Here is an 18,290-nt window from a genome sequence, read left to right on the forward strand (position 1 = left end):
GGTTAAGGTGGGCTCACCCAGGCTCATCCAAATCCAGTAGAGGGAGCCACAAACAGAAGAACAACAACACCCACAGGGAAAATTTGGCAGGCTCCTAAACCCACTGAGATAGCCAAAATGGTAAAACAAAGAAAAGAATCCCAAATGAAAGAACAAGAGAACTCTATTGAAGATGAGATAAATGAAATGCAGTTAAGGAAATTATCAGAGATAGAGTTCAGAGCCACAGTATTAACATAGTTCAACAGCATGAGTAAGGTCATCAGCACAATGAGTAGATATAGAAACATTGAAAACCAACCAAGTGGAAATGAAGAATGACATAGCAAAAATAAAGAACACATTGGAAGGACTAATGAGCAGAGTAGAAGAAGCTGAGGACCGGACCAGTGAATTAGAGGACAGGGTAGAAAAAATCAACATATCAGAAAACCAAAAGGAAAAAAACACGTCAAAAACAGGAAGACAGCTAAAAAGAACTGTGGGACAACTGGAAGCGTAATAACATTTGCATCATAGGAGTCCCTTAAGTGGAAGAAAGTGGCCAAGGTTGGAGAATATATTTGAAGAAATAGTAACAAAAAACAGTCCTAACTTGGTGAAGGATGAAGATATTCAATTTCAAGAAGCACAGATAGCCCCAAGTAAGAAGAACCCAAACAGGTCCACACCAAGATAAATAGTAATGAAAATGCCAAAAATTAAAGACAAAGAGAGAATTCTAAAGGCAGCAAAAGTTAAGGAACAAGTGACCTACAAAGGAAACCCCATAAGACTCTCAGCTGACTTCTCAACAGAAACAGTACAGACCAGAAGGGAGTGGCATGAAGTAATCAAGGTCATGAAAAACAAGGATCTCAATCCAACACTACTCTACCCAGCAAGGCTACTATTCAAAATACAAGGTCAAATAAAGAGCTTCCCAGACAAAAAGAAGGCTAAGGGAATATATTAACACCAAAGCAGCACTGCAAGATATGCAAAAAGGACTGCTGTAATTAGAAGAAGAAACAGAGACCGAAAAATGGCGGCGGAGTGAACGGAGCTACACAGACCATCTCCCAGAACCAAACTGGAATTACAACTACAACACAGACAAATCGACGGGAAAAACCAACAGAAAAGCAGCTTGCGAGGACCATACAACGCGGGACACTGACTTCATCGCGGTAGGATTGCGAAGGCGCGAGACAGGGCTGGGAGCCCACGGTCGGCAGCTCGGCAGCAGCCTTAGCTGTAAGCGGCGCCCGCGGGTTACACTCCCAGGCGGCTCCACAGCGCAGCCAGGACAGAGGCTGAAACAGCCACAGCCACTCACCTTGGGCTCCGGCGGAGGGAGGGCAGACTGGACTGGAACTGTGTCGGGACACTCGGGGTTTGGAGGGCGCTCAGAGCTTTGGCTGAGTGCAGCTACTCAGGACGGTGGCCACATTGCTCCTTCCCAGGGCTCTGGGGAGAGGCAGCAGCCCCTCCCTCGGAGATCCAACCCCACCCTGTGGGCCATTGAAGTGTTAATTGAGGCTCACTAACAACCAGCATCTGCCCCACCCTCGTGAAAGCCCCTTGGCTGAGCACCAGAGGGAGTTTTTCAATCAACTGACAACCCAAAACTCATCAAGTAACCTAGACTGCTAGCCTCCAGGCAAAAAGCTAGAGGATAACAGTACCTTTCCTGGGCTGGCAACTTTAACCAGGAAAGTAAGACTTGACAGTGGTGTTCAACGTGGGTCCTCCCTCGCTCATCTAAACACAGGAGAGGGACCCACAAACAGCAGAACACCAACACCCACAGGGAGAACTTGACAGGCTCCAAAGCCCACAGTGATAGCCAAAATGGTGAAACACAGAAACAGAAGCCAAATGAAAGAGCAAGACACCTCCACCGAAGATGAGATCAATGTGGAGCAATTAGGCATGTTAACAGAGCTAGAATTCAGAGCCATGATCTTGAGGAAGCTGAACAGCATGAGTAAGGACATAGAGACACTGAAAATAAGCCAAATGGAAATTAAAAACCAACAAGAAGAGATAAAAAATGACATATCCGAAATGAAAAACACATTGGAAGGTTTAAAAAGCAGAGTAGGGGAAGCTGAGGACCGGATCAGTGAATTAGAAGACAGGGTAGAAAAAATCAACCAATCAGAAAAACAAAAGGAAAAAACTATTAAAAAACAGGAAGACAGCTTAAGAGAACTATGGGACAACTGGAAACGTAATAATATTCGCATCATAGGAGTCCCCGAAGAAGAAGAAAAGGAGCAAGGGATAGAGAATATATTCAAAAAAATAGTGAGAGAAAACTTCCCTAATTTGGTGAAGGAGGAAGGCATTCAAGTTCAAGAAGCACAGAGAGTCCCAAGTAAGAAGAACCCAAACAGGCCCACACCAAGACACATAGTAATTAAAATGCCACAAATTAAAGACAAAGAGAGAATCCTAAAAGCAGCAAGAGATAAGCAACAGGTTACCTACAAAGGGAACCCCATAAGGCTCTCAGCTGACTTCTCACAAGAAACACTACAGGCCAGAAGAGAATGGCATGAAGTAATCAAAGTCATGAAAAACAAGAATCTGAATCCAAGACTACTCTACCCAGCAAGGCTATCGTTCAAAATAGAAGATCAAATAAAGAGCTTCCCAGAAAAAAAAAGCTAAGGGAATACATTAGCACCAAACCAGCACTGAAAGAAATGTTAAAAGGACTGCTGTAATTAGCAGTAGAAATGGGAAGAAAAATAGAACCCCACTAAACAAAAATGGCAATAAATAAGTACATATCAATTATCACATTAAACATAAATGGATTGAATGCTCCCATAAAGAGACACAGAGTAGCTGATTGGATAAGAAAGCATGACTCATCCATATGTTGTTAACAAGAGACCCACCTCTCAACAAAAGACTCACATAGGTTGAAAGTGAAGGGATGGAAAAAAATTTTCCAAGCAAATGGAAAGCAAAAAAAAGCTGGGGTTGCAATTCTCATATCTGATAAAATAGATTTCAAAATGAAGACCATAACTAGAGACAAAGACGGCCACTACATAATATTGAAAGGATCTATCCAACAGGAAGATATAACCTTGATAAACATATATGCACCCAATATAGGAGCACCAAAATATATTTAAAATCTTCTGGAGGACTTCCAAGGAGAAAGCGACAACAATACAATCATAGCAGGGGACTTCAACACCCCGTTGACAGCACTGGATAGATCCTCTAGGCAAAAAATTAGCAAGGAAACAGAGACTCTAAATGAAGCACTAGACCAAATGGATTTAATAGATATCTACAGAGAATTACACCCCAAAACTACAGAATACACATTCTTCTCAAGTGCACATGGGACATTCTCAAAGATAGACCAGATGATAGGACACAAACTAAATCTCTACAAGTTCAAGAAGATTGAGATCATATCAAGCATCTTCTCAGATCACAATGGCATGAAACTAGAAATCAATTGCACAAAGAACATGCAAAGACATTTCAACACATGGAGGCTAAATAGCATGTTATTAAACAATGAATGGGTCACCGAGGAGATCAAGGAAGAAATTAAAAACTTCCTGGAAACCAATGAAAATGAATACACAACAACACAAAATCTATGGGATGCAGGGAAAGCAGTTCTGAGAGGGAAGTTCATAGCACTACAGGCCTACCTCAAAAAACAAGAAAAATTTCTAATTGACTGTCTAACCTCACAACTTAAAGAATTAGAAAGCAAACAAAAAGAAAACCCCAGAGCAAGTAGAAGGAAGGAAATAGTAAAGATCAGAGCAGAAATAAATGACATAGAGACCAAAAAAACAATTCAAAGGATCAATGAAACAAAGAGCTGGTTTTTCGAAAAGATAAACAAGATAGATGGACCCTTAGCTAGACTCACCAAGAAACAAAGAGAGAGAACCCAAATACACAAAATCAGAAATGAAAGAGGAGAAGTAACAACCAACACCACGGAAATGCAAAAGATCGTTAATAACTACTATGAACAACTATATGGCAACAAATTCGACAATCTCAGCGAAATGGACAAATTTCTAGAAACACACAGTCTCCGAAAACTATTCCCGGAAGAGATAGAAAACTTGAACAGACCAATAACAACTAAGGAAATTGAAGAGGTAATCAAGACTCTCCCAGAAAACAAAAGCCCAGGCCCAGATGGTTTCACGGGGGAGTTTTACCGAACATTCAAAAAAGAACTAACACCCATTCTCCTCAAACTATTTCAAAAAATTCAAGAAGAAGGAAGACTTCCAAACACGTTCTATGAGGCCAGCATAATTCTAATTCCAAAACCAGAAAAAAGACACTACGAAGAAAGAAAACTACAGGCCAATATCCCTGATGAACATAGACGCCAAAATCCTGAACAAAATACTAGCAAATCGGATCCAGAAATACATCAAAAAAATTATTCACCATGACCAAGTGGGATTCATTCCAGGGATGCAAGGCTGGTACAATATTCGCAAATCAATAAACGTGATACACCACATAAACAAAATGAAGAATAAAAACCACATGATCATATCAATAGATGCTGAAAAAGCATTCGACAAAATCCAGCATCCATTTCTGATAAAAACGCTCAACAATGTAGGAATAGAGGGATCATATCTCGACATAATAAAAGCCATATATGAAAGACCTACAGCCAACATCATACTCAATGGACAGAAACTAAAAACATTTCCATTAAGAACAGGAACAAGACAGGGATGTCCACTTTCGCCACTCTTGTTTAACATTGTACTGGAAGTCTTAGCCACAGCAATCAGACATGAAGAAAAAATAAAAGGGATCGAAATTGGAAAGGAGGAAGTGAAACTGTCATTATTTGCAGATGACATGATATTGTACATAGAAAACCCTAAAGACTCCATCAAAAATCTATTAGACTTAATAAATGAATTTGGCAAAGTAGCAGGATACAAAATTAACGTCAAGAAATCGACAGTATTCTTGTACATCAATGATGAACTCACAGAAAGAGAAACTGAAAAAACAATCCCATTTACCATCGCTCCAAAAAAAATTACGATACCTAGGAATAAACTTAACCAAAGAAGTAAAGGACCTATTTGCAGAAAACTACAGGTCATTGAAAAAAGAAATAGAGGAAGATATAAAAAAGTGGAAGAACATACCCTGTTCATGGATTGGAAGAATTAACATAATTAAAATGTCCATACTACCCAAAGCAATCTATAGATTCAATGCAATCCCCATCAAAATACCAACGACATATTTCATAGAACTAGAACAAATACTTCAAAAGTTCTTATGGAACCAAAAAAGACCCCGAATAGCCACAGCAATCTTGAAAAAGAAGAACAAAGTTGGAGGGATCACATTACCAGATATCAGGTTATACTACAAAGCGACTGTAACCAAAACAGCCTGGTACTGGCACAAGAACAGGCATATAGACCAGTGGAACAGAACTGAAAACCCAGAAATGGACCCAAGGCAATACGCTCAATTAATATTTGACAAAGGTGGCAAGAGCATACAGTGGAGTAAAGACAGCCTCTTTAATAAATGGTGTTGGGAAAATTGGACAGCTACATGCAAAAAAATGAAACTCGACCATCAACTTACACCATACACAAAAATAAACTCAAAATGGATAAAAGACTTAAATGTGACCCGTGAATCCATAAAAATTCTAGAAGAAAATGTAGGCAACAAAATTTCGTACATCATACGGAGCAGAATTTTCACTGATACATCACCTAAGGCAGCAGAAATAAAGGAGAAAATGAACACATGGGACTACATCAAACTAAAAAGCTTCTGCACAGCAAAAGAAACGATCATCAAAATGGAAAGGCAACCCACTGTATGGGAGAACATCATTGCCAATGATGTATCAGATAAGGGGTTAATTTCCAATATATACAGAGAGCTCATACAACTCCACAAAAGGAAGACAAAGAACCCAATTAAAAAATGGGTGGAGGAGCTGAATAGACACCTCTCCAAACAGGACATACAAATGGCCAAGAGACATATGAAGAAATGCTCAACATCACTAATCATCAGAGAGATGCAAACTAAAACAACAATGAGGTATCACCTCACACCTGTCAGAATGGCCGCCATCAACAAATCATCAAACAACAAGTGTTGGCGAGGGTGTAGAGAAAAGGGAACTCTAATACACTGCTGGTGGGAATGCAGACTGGTGCAGCCGCTATGGAAAACAATATGGTGCTACCTCAAAAAATTAAAAATTGAACTTCCATTTGACCCAGTGATCCCACTGCTGGGAATATACCCTAAGAAGCCTGAAACACCAATCAGGAAGAATATATGTACCCCCATGTTCATAGCAGCACTATTTACAATAGCTAAGATCTGGAAACAGCCCAAGTGTCCACCAGTAGACGAATGGATCAAAAAGCTGTGGTACATATACACAATGGAGTACTATGCAGCGGGAAGAAAGAAAGATCTCTTATCCTTTGAGACGACATGGAGGGACCTGGAAAGTATTATCCTAAGTGAAAGAAGCCAAGCAGAAAAAGACAAATACCACATGATCTCACTTATATACGAAATATAATGAACATAACAGTCTGAGGAATACAGTAGACCCAGACACATGGAAGTAGGGCACAGACTGACATCCCTCAGAAGAGGGGATGGGGGGTGGGGGGGTGGGAAGAGATAAACCACAGAACTTATATGCATGTATGCATGACCAATGGACATGGACAACTAAGCCGGGGACAGGGTGGAGGGGAGGTGGGGTGGGGGGTGCCAATGGGGTAAAAAGGTAAAATATCTGTAACAAAAAAATAAATAAATAAATAAATAAATAATAAAAAAAAAAAAAAAAAAGAATTCAGGCAAAGCATAAAAAAAATTAAAAAAAATAAAAAAAAATAAAAAAAAAGAAGAAGAAACAGGAAAAGAATATAACCACACTATACAAAAATGACAATAAATAAGTACATATCAATTATCACCTTAAATGTGAAAGGTTTGAATGCTCTGATAAAAAGACACAGAGTAGATGACTGGATAACAAAGCATGATTCATATATATGTTGTTTACAAGAGACCCACCTCACAACAAAAAACTCACATAGGTTGAAACTGAAGGGATACAAAAAAATCTTTCAAGCAAAAAACACCTGGGGTAGCAATACTCATATCTGATAAAGTGGATTTCAAAATAAAGACCAAAACTAGAGACAAAGAAGGACACTACGTAATACTGAAAAGATCTATCCAACAGGAAGATATAACCTTGATAAACATATAAACATCCACCATAGGAGCACCAACATATATTAAAAATCTTCTGGAGGACTTCAAAGTAGAAATTGACAGCAATATAATCTTAGAAGTGGACTTCAACACCATGCTGCCATCACTGGATAGATTATATAGTCAAAAAATTGACAAGGAAACACAGACTCTCAATGAAGCACTAGAACATATGGATTTCATAGATTTCTACAGAGAATTACACCACAAAACTGCAGAATTCACATTCTTCTCAAGTACACGAAACATTCGCAGAGATAGACCACATGATAAGTCACAAACTAAGTCTCTACAAGTTCAAGAAGATTGAAATCTTATCAAGCATCTTCTCAGATCACAATGGCATGAAACTAGAAATCAGTTTCAACAAGAACATGGAAAGACATTTGAAAATATGGAGGCTAAATAGCATCTTATTGAATAATGAATGGGTTACTATGGAAACAAAGGAAGAAATTAAAAAATTCCTGTAAACCAATGAAAATGAACACACAACAACACAAAATCTTTGGGATGCAGAAAAAGCAGTTCTAAAAGGAAAGTTCATAGAAGAACAGGCCTACGTCAAGAAACAAGAAAAATTTCCAATTAACTATCTAACCTCAGAACTTAAAGAATTAGAACGCAAACAACAACAACAGAAAAACCCAGAGCAAGCAGAAGGGAGGAAATAGTAAAGATAAGAGCAGAAATAAATGACATAGAGACCAAAAATACAATTCAAAGGATCAATGAAACAAAGAGTTGGTTCTTTGAAAAGATAAACAAGATTGATGGACCCTTAGCTAGACTCCCCATGAAACACAGAGAGACAACCCCAAAACAAACAAAAAACAAACAAACAAAAAAAAACAGAAATGAAAGAGAAGAAATAATAACTGACACCACAGAAATACAAAGGATTGTTAAAAAAATATTATGAACAATTATGTAGCAACAAATTCACAGTCTAAGGGAAATGGACAAATTTCTAGATACACATAGTCTCCAAAAACTGAAATGGGAAGAGATAGAAAATTTGAACAGATCAATAACAAGAAAAGAAATTGAAGATGTAATCAAGACTCTACCAGCAAACAAAAGCCCAGGCCCAGACAGCTTCATGGGGGGTATTTTACCAAAAATTCAAAGAAGAACTAATATCTATTCTCCTTAAACTACTTCAAAAAATTCAAGAAGAAGGAAGACTTCCAAACTCATTTAATGAGGCCAGCATAATTCTAATTCAAAAACCTGAAAAAGACACTACAAACAAAACTACAGGCCTTATCTATGATGAATCTGGGTGCCAAAATACTGAACAAAATACCAGCAAATCGAAGCCATCAAAACATCATAAAAATTATTCACCACGACCAAGTGGGATTCATCCCAGGGATGCAAGGCTGGTACAATATTCACATATCGATAATTGTGATACACCACATAAAAAAATGAAAGATAAAAATCATAAGATCATGTCAATAGATGCTGAAAAAACATTTGACAAAATCCAGCACCCATTTCTGATACAAATGCTCAACAATCTGGGAAAAGAGGGGTCATATCCCATCATAATAAAGGCCATATGTGAAAGACCTACTGCCAAGATCATACTCAATGGGCAAAAACTAAGTGTTTTTCTTAAGAACTGGAACAAGACAAGGATGCCCACTTTCACCATTCTTATTCAACACAGTACTGGAAGTCTTAGCCACAACAATCAGACAGGAAGAAAAAAATAAAAGTAATCCAAATTTGAAAGGAGAAAGTTAAACTGTCATTATTCGCAGTTGACATGATACTATATAGAAAACCCCAAAGACTCCATCAAAAATTTACTAGACCAATAAATGAATTTGGCAATGTAGCAGGATACAAAATTAATGTCAAGAAATCGATGGAATTCTTACACACCAATGATGAACTAACAGAAAGAGAAAGTAAAAAAAAAAAAAATCTATTTTACCATCGTGGCAAATAAATTAAGATACCTAGGCATAGACTTAACCTAAGAAATAAAGAACCTATTCGCAGAAAACTACAGGTCATTGAAAAAAGAAATAGAGGAAGATATAAAAAAGTGGAAGCACATACCCTGTTCATGGATTGGAAGAATTAACATCATTAAAATGTCCATACTACTCAAAGCAATCTATACATTCAATGCAATTCCCTTCAAAATACCAATGACGTACTTCACAGAAATAGAACAAATACTTCAAAAGTTCATATGGACCAAAATGACCTTGAATAGCCACAGCAATCTTGAAAAAGAAGATCAAAGTTGGAGGGATCACATTATCAGATTTCAGTTTATACTACAAAGCCACTGTATTCAAAACAGCCTGGTACAGGCATATAGACCAGTGGAACAGAACAGAGAACCCAGAAATAAACCCAAGGCAATTGACCCAATTAATATTTGACAAAGGTGGCAAAAACATATAGTGGAGTAAAGAAACTCTCTGTAATAAATGGTGTTGGGAAAATTGGACAGCTACATGTAAAAAAAAAAAAAAATGAAACTAGACCATCAACTTACACCATACACAAGAATAAACTCAAAATGGATAAAACACTTAAATGTGACCCATGAATCCATAAAAATCCTAGGAGAAAATGTAGGTAACATAATTTCAGACATCATATGCAGCAGAATTTTTACTGATATGTCAACTAAGGCAACAGAAACAAAGGAGAAAATGAACACATGGGACTACATCAAACTCAAAAGCTTCTATACAGCAAAAGATACAATCATCAAATGGAAAGGCAACCCACTGTATGGGAGAGCATAACTACCAATGACATATCAGGTAAGTGGTTAATTTGCAATATATACGGAGTGCTCATACAACTCAACAGAAGGAAGACAAAAACAAACAAACAGGGAAAAAAATTTTTAAAAATGGGCAGAGGAACTAAATAGACACCTCTCCAAACTTGTCATACAAATGGTTAAGAGACATATGAAGCAATGCTCAACATTACTAATCATCAGAGAGATGCAAATTAAAATAAAAATGAGGTATCACCTCACACCTGTCAGAATGGCCACCATTAACAAATCATCAAACAAAAGTGTTGGCGAGGGTGTGGAGACAAGGGGACTCCAGTACATTGCTGGTGGGAATGCAGACTGGTGCAGCCACTTTGAAAAACAGTGTGGTGTTACCTCAAAAAATTAAAAATTGAACTGCCATTTGACCCAGTTACCCCACTTCTAGAGCCTTATGGGTTTTCCTTTGTAGATAACCTGTTGGTTATCTCTTGCTGCCTTTAGGATTCTCTCTTTGTCTTTAATTTTGGGCATTTTTAATTACTATGTGTCTTGGTGTGGGCTTGTTTGGGTTCTTCTTACTTGAGGCTCTCTGTGCTGCTTGAACTTGAATGCCATCTTCCTTCACCAAGTTAGGAAATTATTTTGTCACTATTTCTGCAAATATATTCTCTAAGCCTTGCCCATTTTCTTCCTCTTCGGGGACTCCAATGATGCGAATGTTATTGAGTTTCCAGTTGTCCTGCAGTTTTCTTAAGCTGTCTTTCTGTTACTTAAGTGTTTTCTCCTTTTGGTTTTCTCATTGGTTGATTTGTTTCTACCCTGTCTTCTAATTCACAGATCGTCCTCAGCTTCCTCTACTCTGCTGGTTAGTCCTTCCAATGTGTTCTTTATTTGTGCTATATCATTCTTTATTTCCACTTGGTTGGTTTTCAATGTTTCTATATCTTTACTCATGGTGCTGATGTCTTTACTCATGCTGTTGACCTTTTTCAATATCGTGGTTCTGAACTCTACCTCTGAAAATTTGCTTAGCTGCATTTTATTTTTCCCATCTTTCATAGAGTTCTCTTGTTCTTTCATTTGGGGTTTGTTTCTTTGTTTCACCATTTTGGCTATCTCAGTGGGTTTTGGAGCCTGCCTAATTTTCCCTGTGGGTGTTGGTGTTCTGCTGTTTGTGGCTCCCTCTACTGGGTTTGGATGAGCCTCAGTAGGCCCACGTTAAACACCGATGTCAAGTCTCAATTTCCCGGGTAGGTTTGCTAGCCCAGGAAAGGTTCAGTTATCCTCTAGCTTTTTCTTGGTGGCTAGTAGTCTCAGTTACTCAGTGCCGTGGAATGTAGCCCTGGTGTTCTGCATAAGAGGATTTCCAGAGGGTGTGATAGATGCTGGTTTTTAATGAGCCTCAATTTGCATTTCTTTGCCTCACTTGGGAAAGGCTGAATCTCCAAGTTGGGGGCTGCTGCTTTTCCCCACAGCTTTGTGAAGGAGCACATTGACCACCATCTTTTGTGGCTGCGACTCAGCAGAAACTCTGAGTGCTCTCCAAATCTCGGGTGTCCACACAGAGTTCCAGCCCAGTGTGCCCTCCCTCTGCCATAGCCCCCAGGTGAGTGGCTGTGGTTATTTTAGTTCTCTTCCTTGGCTCTCTGTGCTGTGGAGCGGGCTTGGTCTTTATTCTACAAGGGTGCTGCTCACAGCTCAGGCTGCTGCTGTCCATGGGCTCCCTGTCTGCCACTATCTAGGGCCTCCGCAGATCCTACCAGTGTCCCTGATTTTATGGTCTCTTCCTGCTGCTTTTCTGCTTTTATTTTATTTTTTCCTGAGGATTTGTCTTTATTTTAGTTGTAATTCCCTTTTGGTACTGGGAGATCATCTGTGTAGCTTCTATCCACTCTGCCTCCATTTTCACATCCTCTATGACTATCTTGTGTGCAGCTGGGTTGCGCAGGCCTCTCTAGTGCCCCCGCATCCTACATGTCCCACAGATAACTGGATTTCACAGTCCTTTTGGGGACTTGGCTCTATGTGTATGTTATGGGCTGTTAGGTCGCACAGGCCTCCGGAGGTTCAGCACCTCGCAGGTGTCGCCAGTAAGTGGATTGCACAGTCCCTGCTGGGTCGCACAGGCCTCTCTGGTGCCCCACACCCTGCAGGTCCAGCGGGCAGGCAGCTGTATCATACCAGTCTCTCTTGGGCTCAGGTTTCTCATTGCTTTTATGAGCTCTTGAACTGAACAGACCTCTGAGGAGCCCCAGGTCCTGCTGCTGGTGGCTGGGGAGTGCTCCTGCTTCTTGGGGCTCATCTTCTGCTCAGCTTTTGCTGTAGTTTTTTGGGATGGGTCTCAGCTGCTGGTCTGTCCTTCTCTTGCCTGGGGATGTATGTTTGCTCCCCAGCCTCTGTTACTGGGGGTATATGTGAACTCTGATCAAGCTGCTACTATGGGCGATGGTTCTGGGCTCCTGGCTGTTTGTGGCTTTGGCGACCAGCACCTTGGGAGCTCCTCTACTGTGCACCGGTCTGTGTTGTCTCTGATCATTTAGTGGTTCGATGGTGCCAGGTGTGCTGGTGGGCTCAGGTTGCTAGGCCCTAGCTACTCCCATTGCCTCCTCCCAGGGAAGACCTGGGATCTTCCAAAATGGTGGGATCTCCCCGCAACACAGGGAGAAGTGCCCTGAAGAGCCACTTACCATGATAACTGGCTGCTCTAGTCCACAGCACAGGAACCTTCTTCTCCACATCTCTGCACTGCATAAGCTTGGTTGTCCACCTTCACGTCCACTCACACTCTCTCACACACTAGCTTACTCTCTCACACACACACCCTCCCTCCGGTTTTGCCCATTGCCATCTTCCGTATTAATTCATTTATTGATAGTTACTGTTGACTACTTGGTTATGAATACCTATTCATGAATAAAACAAATATGGTGTTGAATTTATGGCATTTACCTTCTGGTAGAAGAGAGATAAAACAAAATAAATTAATAATTATATAATTAAATTAAATATTTTCTCTGAAATATATTAGTACATACATGCGATGGTGTATAGTGAAGTCCCTATGATAGATATGATATCAGGGCAGGTTTGTCTGAGGAGTTATGATTAAAGTGAGTCCTAAAAAATGATAATGTCCCACTCATGCAAGAAAAGAGAGAAACATATTCAACATGGAAGGATGAGCATGTATGGGAGCCCTGAATTGAGAAAGAGCCTGTCATGTTAATGAACTAAAAGGAGGCTCAAATGATTGGAGAGAAATGAGCCTTTGGAAAGAGTGGTTCACATTGAGTTGGACAAATAGGGGACAGGCACAGCCTTTAGGCCATGAGTTATAATTTGTATTTTATTCTAAGTGTGAATAAAGGCCAGAGAAGTGTTTTAATCAATAGACTGTGATCTAATTTTAATTTTTTTTAAAGACCTCTCAGATTTGTATGTTTGACAATGATGAGAGGCGGTAAAAGGAGTACAAAGACTATTTAGGAAGTTCTATCAGTTACCTCTGAGACACATAATGGTAGCCTAAACTGTGTTGGTGATAATAGAGATAAAGCAAAATAGATATGTTTGATATATATCTAAAAGTTATAAATAGTAGTGCATACTGATAGATTACACATTGAAGTGATAGAGAAGAAAATATTAGGGATGAAACTAAAGGCTCTGGCTTGAAAAACTAAGTAGATTTTACTGCCATTTACTGAGATATGAAAAACTGAAACAGAGAAGGTAGGTAAAGTTAAATTTGATATGCCCATGAGATATCCAAATAGAGATGTCAAGTAAGCAGAAGAAATGTAAATATTGAAATTCCAGGGATAGGTCAGAGAGTGATATAGTAATTTTGAAAATTTGGGCTGTAGATAGCATTTGTTATTATAAGACTGAGAGCTCCCAGGGAAAGAGTATAGATAGAAGATAAATGCCAGACCTGAGTACTCTAACACTCCAGTATTCAGTGGTCAGGAAGAAGAGGATGAACCAGCGGAGAGAACTGAAAGGAGCCTCTCTCTAGTATTTCCAGAATCTGTTTTCTGTTTGTTTGTTCTGGGCATCACTGTAGCTTTATTGTATCAAAAGTGGGAGATTTTTTTTTTTAATGTGACAATTATCTTGTATCTTCCTTTTCTTCAGTAGTTTATACACCCTCTGAAACAATCTATGAAACAGTAACTAAAGAACCATTTAAATATTCTGCATTATTTCAATAACTCTGTAGATGATATACTTCTGTTACTATGTAAAAGATTGTCTTCACAGAGGTCTAGCAATTTTTAAGGGAAATAGTATCTATTTGCTAAATCCTTATCCAAGGTATAGTTCTGCATGCAGGATTAATCAAACCCATTTAAGTGTATACGTTCCTTTTGTTGGTGACAATATTGTGAGATTTTGACAGATTACAGAGAATTCCCCATTTAGACAGATTTTCCAAGCTGATGTAAGTACACATTGAAGTGACAAGGAAAAACCATGGTAAACTCTTCCATTATTTTTATTGTTATGGCCTGCAATTTCTCTGAAAGTGTAGTGCTTTTTGTTATTCTTGAGTTTAGTGTTTATAAAATGGATTAGGGTGACAGAAGATTAACATTCCAATCCAGTCATCCAGTCATCAATATATGGGTTTACATTCACCTAAATACCTAAGATTTTAACACAATTTGGGGATTATCTGTAGAATTAGCTCTTTACTTGAGATGTCATTAAAAATTATCCTTGTTTTTTTAGCATGGGGTTTTAAAGTAGGTCTGAAGTAGGCACTCTTTTAATTTCTGATATACTATTTAATTTGTATTGGAATATTTTTTTATATTGTACTTTGTTCACCAGTACATTACAATACATTGCAAAGAGTGACATTTTACTAATCACCAAGATCAATATTTGGTACTAGCCAAGCAAGTAATGGGACACCTCTCCTCCCCAGTACGCACACACTCAATTATCTGCTTTAAAGAATGATTTCACTCATTGCCAGTAATCAAGGTGGGAAGATATATAAACTGGAAAAGCTGAAACTCAGCCCTGGCTGGTTTGGTTCAGTGGTTAGAGCGTCGGCCTGCGGTCCTGAGAGATCCGGGTTCGGTTCCCGCTGGGGGCGCATACCTCGGTTGCAGTTTGTCCCCGGCCCTGGTCGGTTGTGCGGGTGGCAGCCACTCGATGTGTTCCTTTCACGTCGATGTTTCTCTCTCTCTCTGTTCCTCTCTCTCCCTCCCACTCTATCTGAACAAAAAATGGAAAAATGTCCTCGGGTGAGGATAAAAAAAAAAAGAAAAAGAAAAGCTGAAACTCAGTTCTACCATTTGCATGTCTTGAACCAAAATTTTTTAAGTGTTCTGTGGTAGTGTGCATGAATGCTTGGGACAGATTTTCTAAAACACCTAAACAATTCTGTTTGCCAAATTTCAATGGTGTCTATCATTCCTTGAAAATACAAAGATAATTAGAAAAAATATGTACATATTTATTTATGTCTCCTATGTCTTCACTGCATATCATACTTCAGTTAATGGCTACAATGAGAAGCGTTACTGTCAGGATTTGGTTTTCTTTTAGAGGAGGCATAAAAAGTATTTATAAGTTATTTGTATACTCCTGATACCTAGCATGGTGTGGATACACCCGAGTTGCTCAATACATGATTGAATGAGAGGATGATACTAATTCTTTAATTTGGATTTTATTTCTTGACTTAAACTATAGCACATGAAATAACTGAAATAAATATTTGAGCAAATTATGCTGGCATTCTCCAACCCAGCCTTCACAGTAACCAACGTATCCATTTCATATATATATATATGAATTATAAAACTGGCTTGATATTTTAAAATATAAATTGATGTTCTAAGGTCATATTTATATTTATTATGGAAAGAAATCAGAATTTGTGTTATAGTCACAGATGTGTTTGGTGCTTGATGCTAAGTAATTTAAATTTTGGGGCCACGTGGTTGAAATGGTGGAAGATGCAAGTTGTTGTACATTTATAATGACAGAGTTAGATGTAAAATTTAATTATACGAATTCTTATTATGAGCTGCATATACATATATTAGGTAAATATTTTATTTATTTATTTATTTATTTATTTATTTATTTATTTATTTATTATTTATATTTTTTATCCTCACCCGAGGACATTCTTCTATTTTGTTGTTGTTGTTGTTGTTGAGACAGACTGGGAGGGAGAGAGAAGAAGAGAGAGAGAGAGAAACATCCATGTAAAAGGGCCATATCAAGTGGCTGCCTCCCACACGACCCAGCCAGGGCCGGGGACAAACTGCAACCATGTACATGCCCTTAACAGGAACCGAACCTGGGTCTCTCTGGACCACAGGCCGACACTCTAACCGCTGAGCTAAACCAGCTAGGGCTTAGGTAAATATTTTCAAAGTTTCCATTTCAGTATATAATCTCAATATTTATGTGTTATCCTAAAAATACTAAGTCATAATGCCACATTTTAAGGATAACTTCATGCTGAGTAATAGGGTAAATTAGATATCATTATAGCCTAATTTCTGAGGCACTGGGCCAACAATAAAAGGTCCTATTATGTACCCTTAATGTGCTATGTTGACTGCCCTTTGAAATAGAAACTAGCTCATTTCATTGTTTACTTAGATCTCATTGATAATGATTTCGTTAATTCCACAATGATTTTGATGTACCTTTATTTTTTGTGCTATATATGTCCTCTGTCTGTAGAGTAGACTATGATAAAGTTAAAAAAACTCGAACTCCAATGTGAAAAATGATATTTTCCCTAAAACAGGATATAATTAGTTTCTTGAGGTCTCATTCCCTCTGTGGTTGAATACTTTGTTATAGATAATTCAAAGTAAACTCAATATAAGCTTTACTCAGTCAAATTATGTTTCTTCATTATACCCTGTATTCTTCCTGGGGTAACAGCTCCAAGTATTTATGGAACGCCATGACATTGTTGGGAATGAAGTATCTGTTTCTTGTTCCTTGGAAAATAATTCTTCTGTCATCTGCTGCAATCCATACACTATCCACTGAGTAGTCCATGGCAGATGCTGAGTACTCCTAATCCTGTCATCTTTAGGTCTGTCACCCCTTTCTCTACTACTGTGTTCTCTATTTATGGGGAAAAGGAAATGTTTGAATGTTCTCCTATACCTCTCTTTAGCGTCAGGAAATTATTGAGATAGTTTCAGGATCTCTATCCTAGACATACCATATCTACTTCTCTGGTACTACTGCTGAACCGTAGTACTACAGAGAACTTTTCAAGGTCTTTGACCAACGTGGACTTCACCTGGAGTATAAAGCATCAGTCTGTCTTCTCTAAGATCCCTACATGTATCTGCAGTTTCTATTGTCCTCAGCCTATTCCAGGGCTACACAGTTTGGGAAAAGGAATACTTAGAATTACTTTTCAGAGGTACTAACTAGGCTTTCATTATCTTACTTCTTCATATGTTTTCTGTTCTCTAATTCAGAAGATCTTTTATTTCTTTTAACGTAGGAAAAATTACTTGTTTATCATTATACATTATTCTAAATTTCGATGGCTTTGGCTTCTAATTCTCAATGCCTGGACTTTTGGAAGTCAAAAATAGTTTTCTCTCTAAACAGTTAATGCACCACTAGTTCCAAAATATACTTAAATTGATTTTTTTTTTCTCTGCTGTTTTTACATAACTTTTATGTACCAAGGCAAGGAATGTCAAAGTCTCATTGAAATGGAGAGAGCTTCAAGGTAAAAGGACATTCTCACAAATTAGAAAACATATTGGTTAATACTTCTAAATGTAACAATAAAACTTCCAAATAATTCTGCAGTCCACATTTGGGGTAGTTGCAATATAAAGGAACTAAAACAAAACATTTTCTTTTAGTCTCAACAACTGTTACAGCTATGCATATTCTCTTAAATCATTTACTTGTCAACAACAATGCTCTTCTCCTCCATGCATTTAAAGGGAAAAAACCTACTCCAGAGAGAGTGGAAGCCAGATGTAGTGAAAACTATCCCTGTGTGCAAGTCAACATGTTTCTTCTAGTTTATGAATAAGAAGAAAAATAGAATGGGGGATTTCTACTCTAAGCTTAGAAGTTTAAACCCTTTAGCAGGGAAAGTATTGGCTTTTATAGATTATTTTATTTTATTTTTATTTTTAGAAATAGGAAGGGAGAGGGAGAGAGGGATAGAAATATCAATGAGAGAAAAACACTGATCAGCTGCCACCTG

This window comes from Molossus molossus, unplaced genomic scaffold (assembly GCF_014108415.1).
Source record: "Molossus molossus isolate mMolMol1 unplaced genomic scaffold, mMolMol1.p scaffold_m16_p_2, whole genome shotgun sequence".
NCBI lineage: Eukaryota > Metazoa > Chordata > Mammalia > Chiroptera > Molossidae > Molossus > Molossus molossus.